This window comes from Lathyrus oleraceus, chromosome 7 (genome assembly GCF_024323335.1).
Source record: "Lathyrus oleraceus cultivar Zhongwan6 chromosome 7, CAAS_Psat_ZW6_1.0, whole genome shotgun sequence".
Taxonomy (NCBI): Eukaryota; Viridiplantae; Streptophyta; class Magnoliopsida; order Fabales; family Fabaceae; genus Lathyrus; species Lathyrus oleraceus.
In genome coordinates this window covers 38,205,249-38,212,942 of record NC_066585.1, presented here as the reverse complement: position 1 = coordinate 38,212,942, position 7,694 = coordinate 38,205,249, and positions in this window count along the sequence as shown.

The following is a 7,694-nucleotide window of genomic DNA, read 5'->3' as shown; positions in this document are numbered from 1 at the left end:
TGCTAATACCTTCCCTTCGCATAACCGACTCCCGAACCCAAGATTTGGTTGCGAGACCCCGTCTTGTCCTTTCCTTTTTCAGGTTTACTTCGAGCGTTTCCTTTCCCTCCTTTGGGATGAATAACGCACGGTGGCGACTCTTCTGTCATTTTCTTTCGCCGGTTGTTTTTTCGCGCACTGTATTTTTCAGGTTGCGACACTGTGGAGTCAGAATCCCTGAGTTGAAGTATACCTTTTAGGTTTTCCTCAGACGTTTTAAAGTTTTGATATCTCTCACCCTTATTCCGGTCTTGGATATTCATCTCTTCCTGAGCATGTTGTATCTCTCACCCTCATACCTGGCTTTCAGATCACATGTCTCCTTGAGCTTATTACCCAGTAACCGGTAATACCTCGTCCTGCTGCTTCCCCAGGAGTGTCCTTATGGACATCCCCAGCGAAGTCCCTTAGTGGATTGTTTTCATCCGGATTTTATCCGAAGTATCCATTGTGGATAGTTTTTTGCTGTATTGGCATATTCCCCAATACATGCATCTTCGAGTCAGCTCGAGTCTTTCCATTGGATCTTTTCCCTTTGGAATTCTGTTCCCCACGCTTTGAGTCGTTACCTGCTCGCGCATTTTTATCCCTTTTCTATCCCAAGGAGAGTCCCCAGGGTCTTGGTCCCATGGAGTGAATTGCTCATATGGATTATCAGTGGCTTCTGATTTCTTTGCTTTTGTGGACACATATCTCCACAGAATGCTACCATTTTTCATACCTACATTTGCATCATGAGGTCTCTTAGGGACCAAAATTCGTCTCTTTGTTATTATTTAAGCCCATTCTACCCCGTCGAGACGAAGATTTTAACCTTCACTTCTCCGGCTATAATGACCTTAAATAGGGGCATCTGTAAGACCCCAATTTTGACCCTAAGATCCCTCATGGCATCATAACATTGCATTTGCATTACCTCAAGGATCTTTAGCATCTTGGTTCCCTTTGCCTTTGGGTGGGACTCCTTGTGATTGGTTTGAGATCACTAAGCATGCTTGAATTATACATCATTGTTTCTCTTACTTTTGTTTACTAACCAAAAGCACAAAAATGTGTCACTAACATCTCTTGTTTGAAGCTTGAGTATCATCCAAGACACTTTATGGGTTCTATTTAAATGATCAGTCAACACAAAGGAATGGCTTGAGATACTTCCAACAGGTTCAAATGGGGTCTATTCGTCAGTCAAAACGTTAATCTTGAAGGAGCAAAAGTTTGTTCATGAGCTGTCATGCTCGCTAGGCTAGCAGAATGGGTCGCCTAGCGAGTCCCAAGAAAAGCCACCAGAATCACCTACGCTCAGAGGAATTTCTTGAACTGTCATGCTCGCTAGGCGAAGCCCACGTGTTTAAAAAAAACGAAAAACGAAAAATAAATAAGTAAATAAATAAATAAATAAAACATAATAGAAATTTTTTGGACTTGGGCCTCTCTGATTTGAGCCCACAGGTCCATAAAAATCAGGTTATAAATTCAGAGTTTCAGTGAAACAAAAGGCAATTCTATTCCTATTACCCTAGCAGGGAAAAAGATAGTGAGAGAAGAGCTAACAGAGTTCAGAGCAACCTCCAGAGACTGAAGGGAACTCATCGGCAAAGAACCAATTCCCTCTCATATAAACCCTCAGATTGCTTTGCAAACCCAACCGGGCAATTCAATTTCATTCGATCTCTCAAGTCAGGTTTGCCTTATTCCCATTACTTTATGCTTTTAATTTGAATGCTCTGAATGTATGAGGTATTATGGGTGAATTTGATACCCTTTTGATGCCTGTGTTTGACAAGAGGCTTAGGCCTCCTACCCATGGTTGCTTTTTGTGAGCTTTTTGTGAATTTTAATGGCATGATTCATGTGGTTACATTTTGATTTAGGGGCAACTCTTGATTACCCTATCTTGTTTCTCTAACCTGTTTGTCGAGTTTTGTTTTGTGAGGGCTCATATGACTCTTGCAGAGATGGCTTGCCTGGTGTTCCACTTTATTTGTGGGATACCACCTTGAGGTTTATTCTGATTACCTATACTAACTCACTTTCTTTGATGGTGCTAGCTTGAGAGATCTTTGGGGTTTCTTCTTTATCTAATTGCTGTTACTTCGGATCTTTATCCGTACGGTAGATCTCTCGATCCCTTTACTTTTCCCGCATGTTATCGATTTCTTAGGTTTCGTATAGCCTCTCGTGGCATGTCATTTAAGGTAGCGCGGTTTCTTCATCTAGGACTGCCTTTTTGCATGAGCATCCCTAAACACCCCAAACTCATTGATTTTTCTTCTCCTAAGAACACGTTATCTCCTTCTACTACAGGCGAGTAAGTCTCCAAAGGTCGAGTATCCGGTAGATTGCGTAGTAACGTCGTTCACCCCAAAACACAACCCTTACCCCATAGGTGGTCGAACTACGTTTTGCTCTGATTTTCTTCCCAGATGAGATACGTAGGCATAAGACGTGGTGTCTTAGCGAGCACACTCCTCTTTAACCCATAGGTAGCCGAGCTACGAAGACTCTGATTCTCAGATTCAGATGAGATACGTATGCAGTGGATGCGACGTCCGTGCGAGTCATTTTCTTTTGACCCTTCTTTTAGTAAGCAGTACATTAGATAAACATACACGCCTTTCTTATCCCTCCAACCATGTTTGTGTAGGAGAATTGCCATCCAAGGTGCAGCGGAATTTAAAAATTTCTCCATTTAGTGATCCTTACGAATGGGCATGATCAGTGATAGAATCGTTACCTCTTGTGGCGAATCAAACCTTTGGTGCAGATCTCTGATAATGATCAAAACCTTTGTTACATATCCACGGGGCGATCACGAACATTGAACGATGACAACGTCTCTACTCAGTCCACACGAACGGATTCCTTTAATCGCAGTGCTAGCTGTTATGAATGAAGGCTTTGAGTGAGAGAAAGAGGGAAACAAAATTCCAAGTCTCTACTTGAATTTCTGTCTGAGTGGGTTGGAGTGACAATGCTTTTACCCAAGGGGTTCTATTTATAGAACCACTTGTGTGGGCTTCAAGCTAAAAAGCCCACTTAAGTGTATTTGGCCCATATCTTATAATATGCCCAAAATCACTTAAGTATTTGGTACCTTACCATATTTCGCCTCCCACTTAAGTGCACCGTACCTTACGGTGTTCCTTAGTTACTTTATCTCTCATCAATCCGTCCTTTGTGTGTGACCCTATAGGTTTTCGCGGTGTTGGCAATTATATTAAATCACGCATTTAACATAATAAACAGTGAGCGGTATCTAGCAACACATCACTGCTACCCAAGTCACGAAAATGTCATGTGATCTGACAAAACCTCATGTGATAATAATTATGTGTATAATTACCCCTTTGCCCTTATGTCTATATTGAACACAAGGTATAGACCGTGTCACCCTTGTCCAGTTCAATATTGGGCCCATAGACATTTATCCTATTACGCAGGATTGGCAAATTCCATCTAGGACACTCATGTCCCTCAGCATGCTTCGTGGAGTACCCATCAACTGTCTTTATGGTTATCCAGTTACGGACAGCGTTGGATCAACAATAAAGCACTCGACTCTACATCTAGGATCCATAGTGGTTTCAGGTCGAAGAGTGGTATACACTATTATCACCATGAGAATAACTTATGACACTTTGCATAACTTTCTATATAGTATTCTCATAGCGGGTCAATCCGGTATAAATATTACTCCTAATATTCATACCTATGTTTAAGACTTGATAACTCTTTATCCATGATCCATGAGATGTGATCATCAGTCTACAAACATAATAGTCTTAATGCTTTAATGTTATCCCACTTCACATTAAAGCTCGACTACGGATACTTTAAGAACAGTGCCCTTATGTTTAATGTGTTCTCATGATTAAGTCACACTTAATACATTAAACGGACTATCTATTCTAGGGACTTTATTAATCAACCATAATAAAGAAAATGCCTTTTATTATTAATAAATAATTCGATACAAGTACCAAAAGTATTGGCCTCTAGGGCTTACACCAACAATCTCCCACTAGCACTAGAGCCAATCAGGCATACCCCGTATGCCCATTGATCTAGTATGGCCATCATGCTTCTGCTGCGCAAGAGGCTTTGTCAGTGGGTCAGCTATATTGTCAAGTGTAGGTACTTTACATATTTTCACATCTCCTCTATCTATTATCTCTCGAATGAGATGATAACGCCTAAGTATCTGTTTGGATCATTGGTGAGATCTAGGCTCCTTAGCTTGTGCGATAGCACCATTGTTATCACAATAGAGACCAATGGGATCCACAACGCTAGGGACTATGCCAAGTTCACTAATGAACATCCTGATCCAAACAGCTTCCTTTGCTGCACTTGAGGCAGCAATATACTCGACCTCGGTTGTAGAATCAGCAACTGTATCTTGCTTCAAACTTTTCCAGCTCACAGCGCCACCATTCAAGCAAAACACATAACCAGATTGTGATCTTATATGTCTGGAAGCTAGCATCAGTGTAACCAATTACAGCCAACTCTTCCTGACCTCCATTATCAAGAATGATTCCTTAATGTAAGACCCCAATTTTGTCCCTAAGATTCCTTATGGCATCATATCATATCATATCATTGCCTCAAGGATCATTGCGCACCTTGTTTCCTTCCCTGTGGGTGGGCTATCTTTTGAGTGTGATTCTTGATCACCAAGCATGTTTGGCATATGTATATCATTGCTTTTCATTTGTTTACTAACCAAAAGTACAAAAATATGTCATCTAACCTTTGCCTTGCAAATGAAGCAATCTTAGGTCAAGGCAGTCAAAGGCATTCATTGAGCAATAGATGGTGGCCATTCTTGAGAATTTGGACACCACAGTCATTCACAAGAGCTTACATGAACCATGTGATCATTTTGAATCAAAATCTCAAGTGGTAGAGGCTTGAATCTCATCAAGGCATTCTTCAGTCAACTGAAACCCTAGCCAGTCAACTGCCCAGTCAACTGTTGGATTTGGAGGTGGGAAGTGATGGGAAATACTTCATTCATGTTCAAACAAGTCTCATTTGACATTTCAAACATCAACATTGAAGAAAATAAAGTCAGGTCAAAACTTTCCAAAAATAGAAAGTGACCTGTAATTTGAAATTGCCAAAATTGGAAAGGTTTTCTACTCAAGATTACATCATCAAGAAAGCTTCCAATGAAATTTTATTGAACATGAAAGTTGAAGATCTTGCTCTCCCATTTCCAAAAAGTCCAAGATCATCAACTTCTCATGTATGGTTGAAGAGATATGGATCAATCATGGCCAAGTGAACATTGAACTTCAAACATGCATAACTTTCAAACCAAAAGGCCAAATGAAGTGGTTCTTTTTTGTACATTCATGTCTTGACATATACTATCCAAATCATGCATCACATGCCATGCATTCCCATCACATAAATATTTGCCATTTCACCTAAATTTTGGAGGGAAAATTATAATTTGAAATTGGTGCATTGTCCATACATTCCATCACTTGCATTGGCTCTAAAATGATCTTTTGAGTGAATTTGATCAAAAAAACATGCACTGTTCCATTCATTTCTCATGCATAAGGGTGAAGTGGTATTTTTGCATTTGCACTCTCATTTCCCTAATCCACTTAACCAAATGATAAACATGATTAGCAACATGATTAAGAGGGAGTATATAACCCTAAGCATAACTGTTTTTCTACTAACAACATCACAATTTCCAGATCTAGAATTTCTTCACAAATTTTCTCTCACTTTGTTCTCTCAATTTCTTCACATAGCATCCTTTTTTCTTGATCCATTCCTCATCTGGAAGAGTTATTGAGTAGATTTGGAGCAAGAACCAAAGCAATTCATGCAGATTTGAAGCAGTTCGAAGCTTGCATCCAACAATGGTGAAATCTGGTTTTGAAGAGATCAAGCACGATTAAACCTTCATTCTTCATCCAACCAACTCTATAAGCATTGTGAAAGATCTGTTGAGCATTGCAAGGCCTTAGATCTACCAATTCCAGTTCTGTTCTCTCCAAGAGGTCAGGAATCGATCTCTTTAATTCTCAAATTCATTATGATGTTATTGTAGATCTTGCATTGCTGAGTAAATTGGGCTTTGAACCATTGAATTCCATGCCAATTTGAGTTAGTTATGCTGATTTGAAGATTCACATGTGAGACTTGTTTGCTTCGATTTGATTTGGTTAGTTAGAACTAGGTTAAATCATGTATGGATTGTTGATGTGTGTTGCAAGATCTACAAGATGATGTGCTTGATTTTGATTTCTGTGAACATTTGTTCTTGAGCCATGATGAACTTGATGAATATGATAGAAAAAATTTCCAGAAATCTGTTTTGATCTTCCAAAGCCTTTCCTGCGCGTATAGCATGTGTTTGTGAGAAACTCGTTCCTGATTGGTTCATGGGAGCGCTCATGCAGCGTTCTGATTGGCCAGAGCCAATCTTAAGTGAATAGGTGCGTTTTGCACCTGGCGCCACTTTTTGAATGTGGCTTGGCTTCGATTCCCCGCGTTTGCATATATTCAGAATGCCAGGCTATTATTTCTTTTCCCTCCATGCTTTCAACCATGCTTCACACATTTTTTTTAATTTTTCTTTAACTTCTAAAATTCGTAACTAATTGAATATACATCCAAAAAATATGAGGATTTTTGAGTTATGTCACATTTTCTGTCTATTATTTTCTGGTTATTTTTTCACAAATTGTGCATGGCTGAAATTAAATTGGTGCTAGAGAATGTTAACATGCATGTTTTTTGTACCTTGCTTGCCATTTTTCTTGTGAAATGATGAGTTTTAATCCAATGCCTATGAAATTTGACATGCTTAAACTAGTCTCTTGGCTGGACATTTTGGTGTTGAGTTTTCATTTTTATCATTTGTGGTTGCTGAGTTATGATCTTGTGAATGTAGGTGTGACAATGTGTGTCACACCTTTGCTTGTCCAACTTGATTAATTGATTTGCCATGCCAAATGAGTTCCAATTGGTGTGATTTTTTGTAGGATGCTTGATATGGATGTGGTGATTGATCATGAATTTTCTTGGAATTGTTGGATTCATTTCTAATTTGTTTGAGATTTTTCATGCTGGATGGTCATTTGTGAACTTTTGAATGGTTTTGAATTTCAGTTGTTTGTGAAATGCTTATGGTTTATCATATGAATGTGAAATTTTGCACATTGTTTCTAGACATGTTGAAGATTGTTTTGGCTTTGGTTTGAAGTTTTTATCATGATTCATTTATGTTTTAGGCTTGTGCTAAGTTGATGTGTCATTTGGTGTCATATTTGAGCTTGTTTTGTTTGCCTTGCCTTATACAATTTGATTACCATGCCTAATCATGTCCAATTGTCCTAAATTATGGTGTGTTGATCATGTTGTATGTTTTGTTCATCCATGATTTTTCTCAAGATTATTTGAATCATTCATGAATTTATGTGCATTTGTTCATTCTGATGTCTCAATGTGCTCACAACTTGCATACCTTGTCATGTTTAGTTTGTGAAATACTTTTGGTATATGATATGGTTGTGAGACCTTTTGGATTGTTTCAAGATGTGTTTGAAGTTGATTCATGTTAATTTTCAGATTCTGTTTTAAATTTTTACTCCATCTTTGACCCTAGGCTTTGACCTAGTGGTTTG